General features: G+C 46.3%; 1 long non-coding RNA gene across 3 annotated transcripts; it reads left to right on the top strand.

Moving 5' to 3' along the window:
• Positions 1-12,176: 12,176 nt before the first annotated feature.
• Positions 12,177-21,835, top strand: LOC135288999 (uncharacterized). 3 transcript variants are annotated; one of them, XR_010351797.1, is made up of 3 exons: positions 12,177-17,570; positions 17,896-18,318; positions 19,219-21,835. It is a non-coding gene; the product is annotated as an uncharacterized LOC135288999 (long non-coding RNA). The 3 variants fall into 3 exon arrangements; XR_010351795.1 differs by having other exon boundaries at positions 19,209-21,835; XR_010351796.1 differs by having other exon boundaries at positions 12,179-17,570; positions 17,896-18,142; positions 19,209-21,834.
• Positions 21,836-22,137: the final 302 nt, after the last annotated feature.

The raw sequence follows: 22,137 nt of genomic DNA, 5'->3' as shown, positions 1-22,137 counted from the left end.
AAAGATTGTAATCTGCTTCCGGTGTCAATAGAAGGCTTCCAATCCCTATTTTAGATTCTGTTTCTATTAAAACATTTTTAATGACTGGAACCTCAAAGGGTTCACCTTTTGCGCCGACTACTACGGCGGTATCTCGGGAGGGTTTACATCCAGATGGCAAGACCTGGATGGTTGATCTTTCAGCTCCCGTATCTACCAGGAATTCAAATTCCTGGCGCTGGGGACCTACTTTAATCTTTATCAAGGGCTCTTGATGTTTATGTGTCCCCAGTAAATAAAGCCCCTGACACCCCTAGTCCTCCTTAAACATTCTTTCATCCTTCAACCTCTTTCTACAGTCTCTCCGGAAATGCCCCCGCCCCCCACAATAAAAGCAAGTGTTTTCCTCTCTTCTTTCTACCCCCAGATTTCCTTCCCTTGCCCTAGGGGCTGTCCATGGGGCTGTTCCAGGTCTACGAGAGGGTTTGCGGTCCTGCTCTCTACCTTCCCTCACTGCCATTGTCATCATCCTTACTTGCTTCTTATGGATCTCATCATCTCTTCTAACATACACCTTCTGTGCTTCCCTTAACAGCTCGTCCAATCCTCTATCCTGCCAGTTGTCTAATTTTTCTAATTTCTTCCTAATGTCGTCCCATGATCTGGCAACAAACTGCATTTTCAAAAAGGACTGGCCTAGTGGGCTGTCTGGGTCTAATCCTGAGTACAGCTGTAAATTTTTCCTTAACCTCTCTAGCCAGTCCGTAGGGGGTCCTTCTTTCTTTTGCCTCTCATTCAAAGCTTTATTGATGTTTTGTCCCCTTGGGACTGCTTCTCGGACCCCTTGTATAATTATCGTTCTTAAATCCTGCATGTGGGTCCTATGTGCCAGGTCTTGGTGGTTCCAATTAGGGTTTTGTAAGGGCCATTTCGTATCTGCCTGTGGGCCCTGAGCATATTGTGCATCCCAAATCCGCATTCCTGCTCGCCTAATCATGTTCTTTTCCTCCGCTGTAAATAGGATGCCCAGGATCGCCTGTAATTCCTCCCAGGTGTAAGTATTGGGGCCTAAAAATTGGTCTAATCTCTCTGCGACCCCCAGGGGATCTTCCAATAGGCTCCCCATTTCCTTTTTAAAATCTCTCACGTCCCCTGAGTTAAGGGGAACCGAGATAAAGCCAATTCCTGGTTGAGCTCCTCCCATGGGCATTTCCCTTAAGGGGTAAAGGTTGAGTTGCCTGGTCCTGCTCCTTGTCCTCGGGCCTCCTTGTTCTGAGGTTTCTGGGTACCCGTCCTGGTAAGGGAGAGGGTTCTCATTGTCTGATCCTTCTGCCTGGTCTTCGGCAGGGGGTGCGTTGGGAATTTGCGGAGGTACATAAGGGGGTGGGACTAAGGGAACTTCTTCTTCTCTCTTGCCCCTTCTCTTAGGCCCTGAACCCTCGGGTTTTCCTTTCAGGGGATAAAGATGTACTTCATTACCAGGTCTCTCCACCCAAATTTTTGCGTAATCACTTTCCTCCTGGCTAAAGGGAGTTTTGGTATTTACCCACAGATTCAAGTCTTGTCTTACCCAGTTTTCTGCAGAACCAAATATGGGCCAGAAAACATTCCGTGAGACTTGCTTTCCTCCCCATATTTCTATACAATAATGAATCATTTTTGCTTTATCTTTACCCCCTGTGCTAGGGTAATGTTTCCAACTATTTAGCATAAATCCCAGTGGACTATCCCTTGGCACTGGGGGAAGTTTCACGGGTACAGAGGGCTTGCTCTTCCCCTGCCCCATCCTCTGGAGTGCACTCAAACACTTTAGTTCGCAAATTCAATACTGGTCCATCTAATTCTCTGCTTCAAGACCCAGCCACATGTTTCTCAACTTCTCTGAGTTTTGTTTAGGGCCACCATATTGAAACAGGGGGTTGGAAATTTAACTTGGGGTAAAAACCAATTTTGGATTCAGCTGGAGTCTACTTGTTTAGTCTGTTAACTTATGTGCTTTCAAAAAGGCCTGCAGAGAGAACAAAGGAGATTCAAGACTACTTAGAAAGGAATGCAAGCATCCAAGCTGAAGAGAGATAAGAAGACGCCTCCCCCCCCCCACCCCCCCCCCCCCCCCACCCCCGCCATCCTTGGGGCTGAAGCAGACGGAAAACTGAATCTAGGTTACAAACACCACATTACAACTACATGACTGAAGAACTGCACAGGCTCATAAAAACTGATAAGACAGTCTAATATATATGCATATGTCTTTTATGCATATACAACAGGTTAGGGGTGTTATAGATAAAAATTGATAAAGCCAAATTAATAATCAAAAAAATATACAGTCTCGACAGCCACAATAAAAAGGGACAGCGTCAACCCTGGGAATTGACACTGGGTGAACTGTGATCAGACCTCTATCACATCAGAACCCCTCTGTTCACAGAGTCAGTCTGGTGGAGTCAGGCTTTATACCCTTTTTGTGGCCCAAGGCAGGGTCTCTCTTGTTCTTTTCATAGTCAAACATATTCATGTTGCTTCCTTTCTTTGAGTTGGACTGGAGAATGTAGTTCCTGGCCAGCGATGAATGCCAGCCAAACATATTCATGTTGTCCTCTTCCTCCCAGTTGGACCGGACAATGCAGTTCCTGGCAGATGATAAACGCTGATGGTAGAGTTTTGGGAATCTGGTATTTGGATGCAAGTCCCCTGATAGCTTCTGCAATCTTGATCTTAGTACTTGCCGAGCATTTATCGTCCAGGTGTCCTCTGAGTCTCCACCCGATCTAGGTTCTTTCGACTACAAATTAGGCCTCTCCTTGCTGTGGTCTGCAGTTTTGCGATGGTATGCGGCAGCCTCATAGTATGAGGCAATCCCTCGATTCCCGCATGTGGATTTGAAAACACTCTTGAATATTTCTTTTAAACATTATAACATATATCCATTTCATATTCTACATAAGCACAAATTACCTATATATTACAGGGGATAAAATAGACTTTGGAATTTTCAGGGGTGCGCACGTCCTTGGGGAGCATGCATCCAGCACTGAAATAAATCATACCAGTTTTACAACTTTTACAAGTTGTGGAGTTTCTTTTTCCACAAACCATTTGTAGTGAGAGCCAGCCAGGAGGGTCTCTGTCCCCGCAGGAGCGGGTTTGGGGTGGACCTCCTAGGCGCACCCTGAGATCTTCCCTGGATGAGCTCCGTGTCTCAGCTTGCACCCTGCAGAGACAGACAACAACCTGCTGGTGTGCGGATCAAACAGTATGTATCATTAGAAGGGCACTGGCTGGGAAAGGAATAGAGCTGTTGATAAGCCGCTCAAAGACGTCTAAGTGCATGGCCTCATCCCTGTGTGAGTAAAAATTTGAGGTTTTGCCAGCAGCCATCGGCTGAGTGCAGCCGGCAGTGGAGGGGTCCCCAGGTTGATAGGGTGACCGGGGAGGGGTTCACTGTTTGATTGTACGACCGCTAGCAGCTCTGGGGGTGGGCCAAGTGCATCTGGACCTTATTGCTACTATTGTGTGCTTGCAGTGTCCGGACATTGTTAGTGTGTTTGTGATTGTGTAAGTGAGTGGCTTGATGGTCTGAGGCAGAGTGGAAATTTTCCAGAGTAGAAATCCATTTTGATTTAGGTGAAATGTACATCTTTGAATTAAGTCTGTAGCTCACAAACATAGCTGTTTGGTCTGACTGGCTGTTCTCATAAAAAGCCTATGCTCAAAGAAACTGCTTCAGCCGAAGGACAGAGATAAGGGGGGGGGGGGGGGGCCTTGAACTCTAAAACAGATGGAGAGGCTGCTGTGGGGAAACAGGGCAGGATGACCCAGGAATTCTTTCTGATAAAGAAAATTTAGCGGCAAATGTGACACGAAATCAGTAGAATGAATATGTATGAACCTATTGTGAAATTGCATGCATATGGTTTAGAGAGGGAGATAAAAAAGGATCTGGAGTTCCCAGAGGTATGCATGTCATTTAAGGGGAACAATTCCCACATACATCCAGTGCTGTAATAAAAATACCAGCTTTACAACTCTCACAAAAGACGTGTCTCGGATTTTCTGCTTTCAGGATGACCCGAGAGTCCCTTTCTCCCAGCCCACTGGCCGAAGAAAGAGTCGGGATTCTTCGGCTCGTGTTCACAAGGTTGTTTATTATCTATTATCTAAAATATTTTCCCTCAGACCCGCAGAGGTCTGATCTGCAGGTCTGTCAAGGGCACACTGCCCACCCCTGGGCTGGTGTCTACATTTTATACTACAAGTTACGTATACTTTATTTATCATTATTTTCCAATACCTATCATCTATGTTAGACTGTCTACTTGTACTTTAGGCCAATCTAAATGTGCCACCATCACCAAGAAGATGGAGGCTAGGAAGAAGAAGGAAGAAGCATAGGACAACGCCCATGTCCCTCCATCTTGTCTCCTAGACCCCCTATAATAAAATCCCCAAAACTCCATTTTTCACCTGGTGATTAATTCATTATTACTCTACTTAAACTTCTGTGGCTTGTGATTCTTCATACAAGGTTGGTAATTTGCTCCATGGGTTAAGATCGAAATCCCAAGTGTCTTTGGTTTCTTGCCAGGGGCACATGTCACCCAAGGCACCCAGGGGGGTGTCCTGGGTTCTGACATCTCCCCCTTCTCTTTGCACCAAAAACACCTCTTTGGCAGCCTTATTCAAGGCCTGCCACATGCACTGAAAAATGCATGGCACAAAGACCAGAATAATCACAAGTCCTACTAAAATATAAAACCCTACTTTTAAAATTTCCCTCCACCATGAGGATAGATAGAAGAAATCAAACACACCATCCAGCCAAGATCCAGTAACTTCTCTAAGTATGGTTATACCTCCTTGTAATTCTTTTATGTTTTCATGAAAGGATTTTGAATGATCCGACAGGTTCATGCAGTACATTCCCTCAAACTCTTCCCACCCGTCCCCATGTGCCAGCAATAGATAATCAATTGCTGCTCTGTTTTGGACAGTTGCTCGCCTTACACTATTGATGTCTGTTAACATGTCACTCAGTGCAAGAGAGACGGCACGAGCATGCTTGCTCAGCCAACAACCCATTCGATCCAATTGGGTCAAGGCTATTCCTGATGCTACTTGTGGTGAAAAGATTGCAGCTGAAATTCTCTGAGCCTTTTTCCACATGTGAACATTGTCATCACAATTTGGATTATATTGTTTAAACTATCTTTTCCCTCTATGTTTTTGTTCTTTTAAAATTTTCAGATTAGGCATTAGAAATGAAAGCTTTCCGATGCTGCATGGACCACCTTTGACATTTGCAGGGATACCAGGCCAAATTCTGTCCCCACAGATAAAAAAGATGCCTCATGGCAATTGTGCTGGAACTTGGAGAGATGGTTTGTCTGACACCTTGGTGTAATTACACCAAGCAGATGCATTTCTATAAATGAGATGATTTGGGGTGACATCTACTGTTTTGTTCTTTGATTGTGCCACTCCCAAAAGACCGAATTATATACAAAAATTCATTTCCATCAAACCAAGAATTTCCAGTTCCTGAGGTTCAAAAGGAGCCACAGGAAGAAACTGTGTCCAAATCTGCCATCCGTCCACAAGATCCAAGATGACCTTTGAAACCTTTGAAGGGATGTTCTTTGAAATCGGCCGTTCATTCACCAGCAAGCCTACCAAGCATGTTCAAAATGTTTTTTTCGGCCTTGAATGTGTCACACAGATGCTGTCCAAACCCTCTGCATTGGCCAAAGTTTCCCAAACGTTTTCTTTTGGTTGGACCATGGGCAAATCTGCCTCATTGCCTAAGGCAATAGGTGAGAGAATGAGGCACATGAACAACACCTGACTGAACCCCAAGCTCATGGCTCCACTCCCTGTGAGAAACTTTGCAATGCAGTGATACCCAAGTCCTGAAAGAAACCCCAAGTCCATGAACTCCTTATATGTTGATCGAGGAGATGTCCATGGCCTTGTCATTTGCTTCTGTACGTGCTCTTGCCTCCTTGTTTCCTGGATCTGTGTCTGTCTGCATCTGAGTCCAGTAGGGCTTCACATGTCTTGCTGACACCCACTTCAGTCCTTGCCCTGTGGAGACACAAGCAAAACCCTTGCCCCACGTGATTAGTTTGAAAGGACCTACAACTCGTCCTGTCTCTGGGTTCCAGATCAAAACTAAAGGATTCTCCCTTAGTTTTGCCCATGTGCTGTTTGTGAAGTGTCTGACAATTGGTGGAGTCGGTTCTGAAAAAGAGCCGTTTAGAAAATTCAACACATATAGAGCTTTGTTCAACCGCATGTGAGGTGTTGCTTCTGCCTCCTCCCTTTTTTGTTTGTCCAAGAGGGATTTCAGTGTGTGATGTGTTCTTTCAATGATTGCTTGACCTGTGGGAGAGTGTGGAATACCAAAGGTATGTCTGACTCCCCACTTTTTCAGAAACCGGTCAAGCACCTTTCCTATATAAGTTGGTCCATTATCTGTTTTTATTTCTTGTGGCACCCCTAATGATGCAAATGCTTGCAGAAAATGTCATGTGGTATGTTTTGCGGTTTCTCCCATGTGTAAAGATGCAAAGATCGCTCCTGAAAAGGTGTTGACTGAGACATGAATATTTTTGAGTTGTCCAAAAGATGGATATTTTGTGACATCAGCTTGCCATAATTGAGGACTCTGCAATCCTCTTGGATTGACTGCTCCTGTGGATGCAGGTGGCTGCACAAGCTGACAATCTGGACAAGCATTGATGATTTCCTTTGCTTGACTTTTTGAAATGCGAAAGGATTCCATCAATGCCTGTGCATTTTGATGAAAAAATGCATGACTCAGTCTTGTCTGTTCAAAAATGTCTGGTAAAGTTTATGAAATGGACATTGTCAATTTGTCTGCCTGGGCATTCCCTTCCACTAAAAACCCTGGAAGAGAGAAATGTGCCCTGATGTGGGCAACAAAATATTTCTGTTCCCTGTTTTACAGCAAATTTTTCATACATAATAAGTATGAATATAGAATTTCATTATCTGACTCTTTTAAAAGTAAACCTTCCGATCGTTTGACCACATTCGCAATGTATGCTGAATCTGTGTCCTAGGGTGACATTATGATGCTTGTATCCCCAATTGTGTGTTCTGTTTATGCTGGATATTATGTTCTGTGCCTTCAAGACTGGCTCTGAAGAGCTAATGTTTTGTCTTGGTTTGTTATGTGTCTGCTCCCTCACGGCTGGTGGGACACAGAGATGGGGCAGTACATAGTGTGGCTTTTGCTTTTTGCTTTGCTCTTGCTTCTGCTGTACTCCTGCTTTGCTTTTGCTTTTTGCTTCTCCTTGTTAGTTTAGCTAAGCAGTCCAAATCTTTCCCTGGACTGTTTTTCCTTTCCCTTTTTTTGTAACCACTCGAGCCTGCTCTGGACTGTGACCTGGGAAACACTGAGAGTTTGCATCTTGTGTCCTGCAGCAGCTATCCCCAGCACCAGAGGGACCAACTGTTGTATCGTGTTTTTTGTTTTATTAGTAGGTTTATAGTTTGATTTGTGGTTTGGTGGTTTTCCTTAGTGCTGTTTTCCTTTTGTCTCCGCCTTTTCCCAGTTATTTCATCAGCTAGTTTCTAGTTTCTATTTCTCCAAACTTTAGCCATTTACTGAAACCATTTTTCCTCCCTTGGAATTTTATTGGTTCACTACTGTTATCCCCGCCTAGGTTTTTTACTCCCAGCTCTCCTGATTTGTTGAAAGTTGCGCCTTCCCCTGACCTTCCCCCATATATAAGTCTTTGTTTGCCCCTTGATCGGGGTCCCAGGAGAGGAAAAGGGGAAGTTTACCATCAAATAAAGTTTCCCTGGGACCCGTGTGCGCTGCCTGTGTTTTATAATGCACCGAAACAACTGACAGCTGGGATTCAACGGAGCTCCAGGGGGAACCTGCTGCCCCCCCCCCCCCCCCCCCGCCTTGTCATCAGCTAGCCGGGGAAAGAGAAGCGGCAACCAACAACAGAGCAACCACTCCCAGGAGAGACTTTCTGAATTTGTCATCCTTTCAGATTGGTGAAAGAGTGTTGTCATCCAGTATTGTTCATTTTGTGTGCTGGGGGTGTTTTGCCTGTTAAATAAACAGGTTCTTTCTACTTCTCTCCAAAGAATCCTTCCCGAATCGGTAGGGGGGAGGGGCCATGTGGGTTTGCTTTCTGGGGGACCCCCTTTTGGAGGTTTTCTCCCAAATTTGCCCTAATCTAGGGCAATCTGTGATAAAATTGAGGGGTTGTTGAAAGAATTGAAAAACTCTGACCACTGCTGACAATTCCACAATTTGTGGTGACCCTTGTACAATTTTTATGTTTGAGCTTCATTCCCCTGTTACCGCATCTTTCCAGGTGATTACTGATTTGTGAGTCTTCCCTGAACCGTCAGTAAATACTGTCAACCCGTTCAAGGGTTCCTCACTTAATTTTGGTTTTTTCCTGAAACTTACTTTTGCTTTTAGCAACCTCTGACTTGGAAAATGAATTGTGTAAACACCTGGGTACGCTAATAACACGATTAGTAAATATTTTGATTTTTGCATTGCCCAATCAAAGTATTGTTTTTTCAGTGGTAGGTAAATTGTTGAAAATTCTTTGCCTGACATTGTCAGCAACCTTGTCCTTGCTTTCATTATAATTTGTGATGCCATCTCCAGGTCTGTGAGAATTGTTCTCGGAGACCTGTAAGATAAAAAAAAATCCACTCTATGATTAAAAAAGGGTCTCTTTGAGACGAATCCCACTAGAAAATCAAACCATACAATTGTATTTTTCCCCCAGCACTGCCAAAAAGAAAGGCAGTGATTCTGCAAAACGATGTGCCTGTTTCTATTGGATGATCTTTGCAATTCTCTCAAGAGTTTTCCATGCTTCAGGTGTGAGAGTTCTGGGAGATTTGATGTCATTGTCCCCTCTCAAAAGGTTGAACAGTGATAAAATGTCATTGTTTGTGATCCCCAAGATTGGTCTCATCCAGTTGATTTCTCCCAAAAGCTGTTGCAGGTCCTGCAAATTGTTGACTTCTGAGATGATTTCTAGTTTATGCGGTCTTATTGTTTGTTCTGTGATCTTCCATCCCAAATATCTCTATGGTGCAACTTCTTGAATTTTTGAAGTGCTGATTTCCAGTCCTGCTTTCTGCACCTCTGCAATCACACAGTCATTAGCTTCTTGCACCTTCTGTTGTGTTGGTGCTGTGATGAGCAAATCATCCATATAGTGGATGATTTTTGCTTCCGGATACTTCTTCCATGCCGGAGACAAAGCTCGAACCACGTACCATTGGCAGATAGTCAGCAAGTTTTTCAGGCCTTGTAGCAAAACAGTCCAATGGTACCTTTGCAGAGGCTCCTCCCTGTTGATGCTTGGGACAGAGAATGCAAATCGAGGGGCATCATCTAGATGAAGTGGAATGCTGAAAAAACAATCCTTGAGATCGATGATCACAAGTGGCCAATCTCTCGGAATCATTGAGAGAGAAGGAAGTTGCAACTGAAGTGGTCCCATGTCTTCAATGACTTCATTGATTTTCCTGAGGTCACAAAGCAATCTCCATGAACCTGAAGTTTTCTTGTGGATGACAAACACCGAAGAATTCTAGGGGCTGTTTGTTGGCTTGATGTGTCCCTTATGTAATTGTTCTTCAACCAAATTCTTCAGAGCACTCAATTTCTTTCAGTCAAGGGGCCACTGATCCACCCAGACAGGACTGTCTGTTTTCCAAGTCATTTTCAGAGTGGTGAGTGCTGCAGTGACCCCCGCTAAAAATCCACCTCCAGTTTCACGCCCCATTGTACCAAAAGGTCCCTTCCCCATACCATGATGGGCTTCTGCACAATGAAAGGATGAATGACTGCTGTTTTCTCCCCTGGTCCTAAGGCAATGATTGCCTCCTCACTCTGCATACAAAGGGAGCTCCCTCCTATGCCTGAGAGAGAACCCAAGGGTGCAACTAATTTCCATTCCCAGGGCCAAAAGATGTATGATATGACTGTGACATTGGCCCCTGTGCCGAGCATTCCTCTGAGGATGATCGATTTTTCACCACAGGTCAATCGACAAGTGACTGTGGGTCGATCTCGACCTATGTGTTTCACCCAGGAAACATGTACTTCCACATGGTCAGCAGAAAAACAGTCTGGTTGATCAAACACTGGCATGACTTGTTCCGCTGCATGAGGTGGCAAGGCAATAGCTTTGGCTATTGGGATATTTTCTGGAACAGGCAGTGGTGGTCAAAGAGCCTTGGCTAGAACTGTCAACTCTTCACCGCGATTTGCCGAGATGATCAAAGGGTAACTGACAAGTCCGAGAGCACTGCTTCTATCTTTCCCTATTATCAAAAAGTCCTGCCTTTTCCATGAAGTTCCAGTGACACCTGTGGGTATCACTGCAAGACCCTCGTCCAAGAAACAGGTTACTTTGGAAGCTGCCAGGATGCATTGGACTCCTGGTGGTAGTAAGTCTGGGTCACTGGGGATTCCGCTGATTGTCCTGCTGAGGGAGTCTGCTTGACATTCCCCATTGATTGTCCTGTTTGGTCTTGTGTCATCGCCATCACTTGTGTTGTCACGCGCTGACAACCTGCGCTCTTTTTTGGGTTTCCTGGAAGAGGCAGAGGTCTTCCGTCTACATCTGTCTGAGAACAGCACTCACTGGCGAGGTGTTTTCCTCTCCTGCATCTGGGGCAAACGTCCAATAGATTTTCTGTCTTCCCAAGTTGTGGACAGTTTCTCTTGAAGTGTCCATGGGCTCCGCATTTGTAACATTGTCCTCCTGAATTGTTGCCCTTTTGAAGGTTTGCGAGAACTTCCTTGAACATTGTTTCCATCCATTGCTCCATCCACTGTTCCATCCGCTCCTCCACGATGGACGCAACATGTTGAGGCGTCCCCACCTTGCTGCACGCTTCCACCATCTCCGCCAGATAGGGTTCTTGGTTTGGCATTGCTCTGATGATTCGTCTGCGCTCCTGGTTGGCATTGGCAAATGCGAGGCTTCTGAGCAGATGTGGTCTCGCCGTCTCATCAGTCACCTGTTGATCCATCACTTGTGTGAGACAATCTGTGAACAAAGAGAAAGGCTCAGAAGGACCTTGCTTAATGTCTGTATAAATGGTGTCATGAACCCCTGCTGGCGCAATTTGTAGAATTGCTTTCCGCGCCGCTTCTTTGATGTCTCTCAACACCTCACGTGGAAGTCTCGCCACTTGCTGCGCTGGGTTATCCTCTGGAGGATCATCTGCCAACATTGCCATGGTGAGGTTCGCATTTGATCGGCCCTGATATCTGATTCTCAGCTCCTCGAGCATTCTTCTCCATCTTGCGGTCCACACAAGAGCTTGAGTGTCTGTAAGAATCATTGCCACAAGACATTTGAGATCATATGGTGTTAAGTCATAAATATTGAAAGTGCCTTTTAAAAGCTGCTTAAAATATGAAGAACTCAGTCCATTATCTCTGTTGGCCCTCATTAGATCCTTAACTACTTCATGATCTATCCGTTCCCATCTTGGGTTTTGGCCCTGTGCATCCAAAGTCACTGGCATTGCAATGTCTCCTGTTCCCTGTATTAAACTTCTTTCTGTCATTACCTTTTTCTGGATGTCTGTCCAATCCACTTTCACAGCTACCTGAGTTTCCATGGGTACTTGCTTGTAAAGTGGAGTCATCTGCTGTGATTGCTGCCATGCCGTGGTCTCTCCTATCTGGAGACTCACTGGCATCATTGGCATCTGTGTTTTCCTTGATCCTGGATGAGGAACAAGATCGCCTTGCATTGCCTGAAAAAGCTGAGGAAGATGAGTCAACAACTCTGGACAAGATCCTAGAGCTGCATCTACATACTGTAAAAGGAATTTGGCAGCACCCTCTGGCATTGAGACTGATTGCTTCTGTCTGGTCGAGCCAGCAGTCCCTGATGTTGAAAACATCCAGGCTGGAACACCCTCTGAAGCGGTAATATGTACTGTATCCTCCTGTTGCCGCGCCTCAGCAGGAGTGTCCTGAGCCTCATCACATTCAGGAATCATCGGAGGTTCCGCTCGCTGTGCAGGAACCCTCTTCTTAGACCTAGCTTTTCTTTTATAAGAAATTGGGAAAAAATGTTGCAATGTTACAGTCTCACCACTAGGTAGCGCTGCGACCCAACCGGCTGAGGTCGGCATGGTGGCCCTCGGTGATGGCTGAACATCCTTGCTAACATTTTTCGCTTTTAATTCTGACAGGCTTTTGAAAGTCTTAGCCTCTGTTGAATTTGCAAAAGATCTCCAATTTGAGATTCTGAGTGAAGCTGAGCTGCTGCTGGCTGCTGAGCTTGGCTGTGTGTTGGCTGTTGGGGCTGGCTGCACGCCGGTTGCCAAGGGAACTGTGAAGGGGTGGTGCCTTGGGACACATCTGCACCCTGACCACGCCCCCTCTCTGCTTGTGTCACCGTGGGAACGCGGACTCCTCGACCCCGGCCACGCCTCCTCCCTGATTGCTGCGGCGCAGCCTCAGCTTTCGTCATCTCGGGGGTGTGGAAAGGAACGCCCTCGCTCTGGCCGCGTCCCGCCTTCACTGGCTCCGACGCAGCCGCGCCCTTGGGAACGCCCCCCTCCTCCCCGGAACTGACATCCTCACTGCCCCAACCCCATTCTTCGCCACCCCATTCCCATTCTGGGTCTGGGGTCCCTGCTCTGCTTTGATCATCACTAGGATCCTCCTCTCCTGACTCTGTGCCAACACCCACGTCCGGCGCACGCGACCCCCGCTCCGCTGGTCCCCGTGTCGCGCTCGCAAAACGGGAAAAAGCCCTCCCCGCTCCGGCTTCTGGGTTTTGCGTCATTGGTGCCCGTCTGCCGCGCTCCGCCGCCGTCGCCATCGCGGCGCTCGTCGCTGCTGCATATTCAGCGCCCGCGACTCCGTGCCTCGCCTTGGCTGGCCTGGCCCTGGCGGGCATGGCCTTCGCGAACTGTGCGCCTTCCCCGGACGATTGCTGTCTGGCTGCCTCCGTAGCCGCGCGAGCTTTTGTTATCGCGCGCGTCACCGGACCCACTGAACGCACAACCGCCGCCGCCGCCCCTGCGGTTCTCGCTGTCCCCGTGGCCCCTCCGGCCGCTCTTGGTGCCGCCCTGAACCGCCGCCTGCAGCTCGACGTGGCTGCGGCGCGACTCTGCAAGACGCCAAGACACAGCTCCTCCTCCCCCTCCCCGGGTTCGCGATCCCGACTGCACCCTCCCCCACCAGCCCCGCTGCCGCTTCCGCAGTGAGGCTTAGCTCTGGGAGATCGCCCTCCCCCTCCTCACTTGGGAAAATGGCTAAATTTTGTTTTCCTGGGACTGGTAGGGGTGTTTCTGCGTCTGAGGAGTCTGAAGCTTCAGGGGACCCAAGGGACCCTGGGGAATCCGTGAGTGATGGCAAGTCCTCCTGCGCCTGTTCTGTGGGAGGCATCTCTGTCTCTCCCAAATCGGCAGAGGCAACTGCCATCTGCTGAGTGTTGGGCAATTCACCTCCCCCTCCCTCTAACTCTGGGAGAGTTTCTGCTGCCTGCTGCTGGCTGGCAGCCTTCCTGGCTTTTCGTGAAACGGCCTTGAGCATCACCCTTGCTGAAGGCAAAAGCTTCACCGCCGCCTTATCTTTCTTTATGGCTAAATGATAAAGCTGTCTGTTGGTCTCTTGCCAAAACCCTGGCTCAAACAACAGATGAGACTCTGAGTGTGGATAGCTGCACCTCACCCATAGCAAAAACTCTCTGAGTTCTTTCTCAGAAATTTTCATGGGATGTGTGGCTGCCACGCCCTGTAGGGCTGGCAAAATTCTAAGCTGCTCCTGGGAACATGCAGCTCCCATGTCCTCAGTGTTCTTAATTTTGACCGTTCTTACCAAAGCTGAGTTGCCTTCAAAGCCGGTCCAGGGGTTTCCTGGTCACTGGCCAGCAGCTCACAGGTGGAGAATGTCCAGGGCCCTTTGGTTATCCTCCTTCCAGGTCAGTTTTGGAGCAAGTTGGCTTGGAAGAGGTCAGATGGTCTGCTCTGGAATCTCTTCTCGGTGGTGTGCCTATTCCCGGGCTGTTCAGTGGTATGGGTCTCTGGGTCCTTCTCTGACCAGATCCCAGCGGTGCCTCCAAAATCTCGGATTTTCTGTTTTCGGGATGACCCGAGAGTCCCTTTTTCCCAGCCCACTGGCCGAAGAAAGAGTCGGGATTCTTCGGCTCGTGTTCACAAGGTTGTTTATTATCTATTATCTAAAATATTTTCCCTCAGACCCGCAGAGGTCTGATCTGCAGGTCTGTCAAGGGCACACTGCCCACCCCTGGGCTGGTGTCTACATTTTATACTACGAGTTACGTATACTTTATTTATCATTATTTTCCAATACCTATCATCTACGTTAGACTGTCTACTTGTACTTTAGGCCAATCTAAATGTGCCACCATCACCAAGAAGATGGAGGGTAGGAAGAAGAAGGAAGAAGCATAGGACAACGCCCATGTCCTTCCATCTTGTCTCCTAGACCCCCTATAACAAAATCCCCAAAACTCCATTTTTCACCTGGTGATTAATTCATTATTACTCTACTTAAACTTCTGTGGCTTGTGATTCTTCATACAAGGTTGGTAATTTGCTCCATGGGTTAAGATCGAAATCCCAAGTGTCTTTGGCTTCCTGCCAGGGGCACATGTCACCCAGGGGAATGTCCTGGGTTCTGACAGTTCTGGAGTTTGTTTGCTTCCGCAAATCAGGTCTTGGTTATATGAAAGGGGGAGCGAGTGAGTGAGTGTACCCATGGCGGGGGGGGAGAGTTCTACCTGCATCTGAGGTGGCCGAGCAGGCCCCAGGGAGGTGGCTGGGGAGAGGCAGCTGGTAGGCGCTGGCTGGGGCAGCTGTGGGGGCAAGATAGCGTCTCTTGGGGAGGCAGTTAGGGAAAAGCAGAGCAAGCGGAGAATTGTGGGTGAGGACACCTAGAGTGTTTTAATGTGTTTGTGTAGATCGTGCATGTTTTAACCGTGGCTAGATGAACTGAGGGGATTCCACTGCCTCAGTGGTTTGGGCTTGACCCCTGGGAGTTTCTGAATTCAGTAAATCACTGGATCCAGTTAATAATTTTACTGTGTGCTGCTATTTTGATTGTGTCCAGAGTGTGTGAATGCCAGAGGAAGCTGATGTGGGTGGATGCTGAAGTGTTGTATGCTGTGTTGTATTGAAAAAAGTCAGCACTTTAAGAGATACCCCCTTTCCTGGTGAGTTTGTGTGTGAACTTTCTAGTTTCAGGGAACGGTATTCCCTGTGACACCTGGTGTTTGATTATAACCAGTCTCTTGTCAACACTTTGTGTTTGGGTATTAACCGATCCTTTGCCTGTGGAACCTGAGAGGCAAGGGACAGACACTGTAGCATGGTGCCCTTGTGATCCTTCTTGTGGAGTTTGCAAAGTTGCTCTGTTAGAGCTGTAATAGAGACAGCTTGTTATAGTTTACTCTCGTGAATTTGAGGTACGGGGGGTTTATGTGATTCTTCCCCCACATTGTGGTAATTTGATTCTCAGGACTGTATGGTTGTGTTTGTGGAGATTTTAGGATTTTGTTTGCAACAAGTGCAGCATTTTATGCAGAAAAACTACAGTATGGTGATTTATGTTTAACTGTTGTAAAGCGAATTAAAGGAATTCCAGGAATTCCCCTTCCGAAGCAACTTAAGCCTTGACTCTTGGGGGGGGGGGGGGAGTGTGTATTTGTGGGCATATAACAGTTTTTGCTGTAACAGGGTGTGAAAAAATGTTTTTGTGATTCATGTCAATTGGCAATGGAATCAGCAAATGCTTGAATCTGCTGTGTTGAAAGCGGATGCGTTCCCTGGGATAACTACAAAGCACGGTTTTGAAACTTTCTGACCAAATAGCCAAATAAAGCATTGAACAGAAAAACAGAAGATTTATAGTAAAGAGATGAGGTAGCAAAAATTACTGACGCTTAGAATAAAATAGAGGAAGTTGTGGAAAAGCTAAGGGATATAGCAACAAAGTGACTAAATGCTTATGTATAATTAAAAGCTTGATGCACTGGTACCAGACTAAAATTATGTAGCAGACACTGGTGAAATGCCTCTCTCCAGATGACCACAAGAAGGACAGGAAGCCAACGACTACCTGGAAAGATTATGAAATTGCTGATCCCAGCTTATTGATATCTGCTGATTCGGACTAACACAAGCACACTGGGAAATGATTTGTAGGCTTAAAAACTGTATATACTTTGCCAAACTTGTAAGTGGCATGCGCCGTTAGTGGAGCAGTGACTCCCCGGCCACTCAGCGCTGCTTGCTTGCTTGCTTGCTTTAAAATAAAAGATATAAAAATGAAATTTAGTTTGGCTATCAAAATTTTATATCACAGGGACAGCCTTTTGCAAGGCAGCAAAGTGAGTGTGCCCTGTGTCAGTGGAAACAATACTTTAATTGAAGTTTGGATTGTGTGGGAAAAGAACTGGAAAATACTTAGATTTTGGAAAGCAAAGTTTAGGTGGAAGAAACCAAGACAGGCACTTTGTCATTTGTGTTATCCTAAGGAAACAAAGGCTACTCAGAGAGCTATAAGGATTTGAGTAGCAACCGGTCGCGAGAATCAAGGAAGTAATAGGATGTTTGAATTATTAGAAAAGAGAGTTTCAAGTAATTTAAGAAACCCAGCAGAAATAATTAAAGCTGAGTGTGCTCAGCCTATTTTTATACCCCAAGACTTTTAAATTAAGTTTGGGATGAAGTAGAAAAATGGATACTATGAAAATGGAATTTTTAGTAGACACGGGGGCAACATAGTGTTAAATAAAGCCTTGATGCCTATAACAGATGATTATGTTATGGTAAGGGGGCAACTGGCCAATCTGAAAAAGCATATTTTGCAAACCATCAAAATATAAACTTGGAAAACAAGTGAGGATTCACAGGTTTTTGTATATGCCCAGCTCTCCAAAGGCACTGTTGGTTAGGGATTTGTTGGAGCAGCTAGAAGCAAAGACCACATTTAAAGATGGGGAGATTATTTTGGAGGTAAAGGATCAGCAATACATAGACATACTAAGCTTAATGTTAACAATTAATGAGATCAAAATTGAAAATGAGGATGAAATTGATAAGAAAATAATGGATCAGGTGTTTCCTGGGGTATGGGCCTCTAACATACCAGGGAGGGCAAAGAATGCACCTCCTGTGCAAGTTAAGGAAAACAATCAGTTAGGGTCAGGCAGTAAAAAGCCTGATTTGCACCCGGTGGTGGCAAACCCATACACCTTGCTAACATGTTTGACACCTGAACTAACCTGGTTTACCATTTTAGATTTGAAGGATGCCTTCTTTTGCCTCCCTCTCCATGAAGCCAGACAAAAGATTTTTGCCTTCGAATGGGAGAATCCCAAGAGTGGGCGTAAGACTCGGCTCACATGGATGGTATTGCCCCAAGGTTTAACAACAGCCCCAGGATATTTGGAGAACAACAACCTGCAAGGGATCTAGAGTCCTGGGATGTTCCATCAGAGGAAGGACAGCTGCTCCAATATGTAGACAACCTCCTGATAGCTAACCGAACCAAAGAGGCATGTGTGGATTAGATGGTAAGCTTCCTGAACTTTTTTGGGTTTACAAGGGTATAGAGTACCTCAAAAAAAGTCTCAGATAGTGAAACCAACAGTCATCTACCTGGGTTATGAGGTCAGTGCTGGGCAATGGACTCTAAGGCAAGACCGAAAAGAAGCATGCAAATCCACCCTGGGCCAGAAGATGACTGCTAGGGTCCCATACAGTGTCTGCAGTGCTGAAAGTAAAAGGCGGACACTGGCTTTCCCTACGAAAGTTCCTGAAGTATCAAGCCATAATGGTAGGACAAGATGATGTAGAGATTGTAGTCACTAACCTTGTGAACCCAACTTCTTTTCTCAGTGGGATACAGGAGAACCAGTGATCCATAGTTGCCTGGAAGCTATCAAGGCCACCTACTCCAGTCATCCAGATTTGAAGGATACCCCCCTTGATAATGCAGAGACCTGGTTCACTGGTGGAAACAGTTATGTCATCAGCAGAAAGAGACATGCTGGGTGTACTGTCATCACTTGCAGAGAGGTAATAGAATCTCGACTACTACCAAGAAACACCTCTGCACAAAAGACTGAGAATTGGCAAACTCAAGGTATGCATTTGAGGTTGTGCATGCACACAGAGCAATTTAGATGCACAAGAAAGAATGAAACTGTTAGAAGCTGTCCAGCTACCTGAGAATGCATATCAAGGCATACTAGAAAGTGAGCTCAGAATTGGAGGAAGGAAATGATATGGCCGACAGAGAGGCAAAAGAAGCAGCAAAAGGTGAGATTCCCACTGAGGGAGCCCTAATTCCAGATGGCCCTTGAAGGTGAACAAGAATAAAGACAGAAAGTTAATCCCAGATCAGGAAGGGATATATGACAAAGAGGGGTGGGCTACTATTAACAAGAAGCTAGTTATTCCTTCTCATTTGTTGTGGTCATTGATGAGGGAGGAATGCCAGAAAACCCACTGGGGAATTGATGCCCTAAGAATATCCCCAAACCAAAACTTGGCCAAATTGAGAGGGGCCATGGACCTGGGCAGCAGTGGCAAATTCACTTTTCAGAACTCCCAAGAAAAGGGGGGTATCGGTATTTACTGTTATTGACAGATACATTTTCAGGGTGGCCAGAAGCATTCCCCACCAGGACTGTCAAGGCTCAGGAGGCGACCAGGGTATTATTACAAGAAATAATACCACGCTTCGAAGTTCCAGCCATGATGTCCTCAGATAGAGGATCACATTTCATTTCCAGGATAATGCAACAAATTAGCAGCCATCTTGGCATAGATTGGGAATGTCATTCTCCATACCACCCCAATCGAGTGGCCAGGTGGAGAAAATTAACCATTTGATTAAGCAGCAAATTGTAAGACTGGGGCAGGAAGTTAATTTACCCTGGCCTCAAGCTCTTCCATTGGCATTATTGCGAATTCTAACTAAACCTAGAGCCAAAGAAAGGTTGAGTCCCTTTGAAATGCTTTATGGAAGACCATATGGAATACAAAAGGGGATATCCACTCACAATGGAGGGGTGACATTGGTCACATATATGGTAGCTTGAAGTAAATAGCTCAGAGAAATTGAAAAACTTGTGGCTGGAACTTGGGGCATGGGGCTCAATGGACCAGTACGTAACATACAGCCTGGGGATTATGTATATGTTAAGTCTCTTACAGAAAAGACTTTGTAACCACAGTGGGAAGGACCATTCCAAATGCTTCTCACCACTTTCACTGCAATTAAGACCAAGGAGCAGAATGCCTGGATCCACCACTCTTGAGTGAAGAAGGCCCCAGAAGCCCCTTGGAGAGTGACACTGGGAGACAATGAACTGAAACGAAAACTTAATCAGGCAAAATGAGTATATTACAGCCGGGAGTAGTTAGTAATTTCATTTGCAGAATTGTTTGGTGTGTAATAGCAATTGAAGTCTTAGAATTAGAGGGTACCTCTATTCAAAATGATGCTGAGTGGCCTTGGTCCCAAGCTTTTATTCGTGTCGTGGTTTGACCAGGAAGTGAGTTTCTGGGAAAGTTATGGTCAAACCAATCAGTGGCCAGATTTGAAAATTGGCACCTGTTGTGGCCACTGGGGATCTGGATACGCCTCTGAGAACACACAGGGGTTAAAAGCAGAGGATTCCCAGAGAGACTTTCTCTTTTTGGAGTCCAGCGGTGAGTCGGTGAGTCGAATCTGACCTCCTCCCCTGCCCAGCTTCGTCTGGGTGGGGGAGGCCATGCGGCCTGTGAGAAGGGAGGCCGGAGCCCTGCAAGGTGCAGGGGTGGAGGACAACTGGGATGTTTTGGGCAGCCCCCCCGGAGAGAGTGATAGAGACTGTGCTGGCTTGAAAATTGATATCTTGTGCCGGCACCATGGCCAGGAGAAGAAGGGAGGAGGGAGGGCAAGGTGCCCAGCCGCCGGCAGACCGTGGCTGAGGTTTTAACCCCATTGGTGCTGAAACAATGGAAGCTGTAAGAAACACTGATCCTCCCTAGCTGAGACCTGAGAGGGGACGGAGGATGGGCAGATGAGATGAAGGCTTGAGTGAGTGCAGAAATACCAGCAAATGAGAAGCACCCTAGATAGAGGAGATGATTTGGAGTGGCGTTGGCTGGACTTTTCTCTTACATGGCCACAGGACGGAACCAAATCTTCCTGTAATGTAGAGACTGCACCTTGGGGGAGGCGGTTGGCCAGAAGCCAGGAGTGACAAGGCCATTATGATAAGTAGAGGGAACAGAGACTGATGGGGAGGGTGTGGTGGAGCCCTCTGCCTTCAGCAAAGGATCTCTGTTCCTGAGACCCCCAGGCCCCAGGGGAGTAAATATGGGGGGGACAGGTGTCCCAAATGGTGAGAGGCTGCCACTTCTTGGAACTGGGCAAGGCATTCTTAAAAGGACCTAAGAAGCAGTTTGGATCCATGGACAGTGGTGAGAGCACTGGACATGGAAGGAAGATAGTCACCACGGCAGATTCTCTCTGGGCAGCTGCCACGTGTGACATGGAAGCACAGGAGGTTCCAATTGTGTTTCCTGGGGAGGCCCATGGTGCAAGAGGGAGACTCCTCTCTCCTGATGAACTGGGGGAGGTTGTGTGGAGGATGGTATTGGATTGAGAATTGAGTGTTAGAGGGGATTGAGTGTTAGAGGGGTGGAGGGAGGAGGAGTGTTTTGGAGGTATTCCGTTGTGGATTGTTGTGTGTGGGTTTTTTCCCTTTTTTTTTCTTTCCCTTTTGTCTCTTATGCTGTAGATTAATAAAGTGTTGGGTTTTTTTCCCCTCCATTTCCAAGTTGGAGCCTGCTTTGTTCTGTTTCCGGGTCACATCTCACAGTAACCATTTTGGAAATATACCTTTCATGGGGGCACTGGCATTGTGCCAGTGTCAAACCATGACAATTCGGTACACTGGATTCATGGGAAAACATTCTGATGTAAAGGATTTAAATCTATCAACTGTAGTAATGCATGGGAATCAGGTATATGGGGAGCAGGAGTGGCAAAAACGGGAACTGTGGACACTTCAAGGGATCAGAGGAGAAGAAATCAGGGTAGGATGCCAGATGGTCAATGGGACCACCCATAAGAGACCAAATCAAATTACTGTTTCAGCTTCTACATACAGGCACCAGGAGGTTTGTGGTAGCCCAAGTAAACCAGGCTGTTGGTATAATTTCACATTGATACAGCCTGTAGAGGTGACCTGTCTTTGGGCTCATGGTGCTATTGGACTCTCATTCAAATTTAAAATAGATGCTATATCTCTTACAACAGCAGGACCTCATACAACTCACGCCAGTACTCAAGCAGCTCAAACCCAAAACAAACTTGAACCTAAGGTCTATGAAATAGGCCATACAACTGTTGTTTAATCCAGAGTGGTCTCTCAAACGTGTCAAATTGCTGATGCAAATCAGCATATCAGAAATCCAACCAGCCTGCTCCTCTTTCCTGAGGACATCCTTCGAGGGCTGGACAACGTGGTTATAAAGACAAATACACCTCAGGAGCAGAATAAGAAGGGATTTAACTGGGATGTTAGGGACAGGATTGGGAGTTTTAAATGGAATTGACTCAGAAATATTAATGAACAAGCTTGCCACTGCAACAAGTGATCTAACAAAACTAAACCAGCCCCTGTAGTCATCTTTATTAGCATTAGGAACTAGCCAGTGGCAGATTTCAAAAGTGCTACCAAAATGGGAAAAGGCCAGGGACCAAGACCACAAGTTAATAGTAGAGGCACATACTATGGTTCAAGACATTGTGGCTGGGACTCCAAAACGCGGTATTATTTCTTGCAACAATGCTTTGCTTACCTCCCATGCTTTGGCAGTTCTAGTAGGGAAAGCTTCTGACCACCCTGAAAAAGTATCTGTTAACACCAACAGGTATTGATACCCCCCTCTTCTGGGTAGTTCTGAAAAATCAATTTGCCATTGCTGCCCAGATCCACCTCCTCTCCCAGTTTGCCCAAGCTTTGGTTCAAGAATATTTTTGGGATTAATTTGGAGGCAAAGGCTACATTGGTGAGTCACCTGAATCACTGTACTTTGCAAGTTTCTGGATACGATTCTGTCTTTCAGATAATTATACAA

Source organism: Passer domesticus, chromosome W, assembly GCF_036417665.1.
Source record: "Passer domesticus isolate bPasDom1 chromosome W, bPasDom1.hap1, whole genome shotgun sequence".
NCBI classification, from domain to species: domain Eukaryota; kingdom Metazoa; phylum Chordata; class Aves; order Passeriformes; family Passeridae; genus Passer; species Passer domesticus.
The sequence above is the reverse complement of the archived record's forward strand: the minus strand, read 5'-3'. Positions and strand labels throughout refer to the sequence as shown.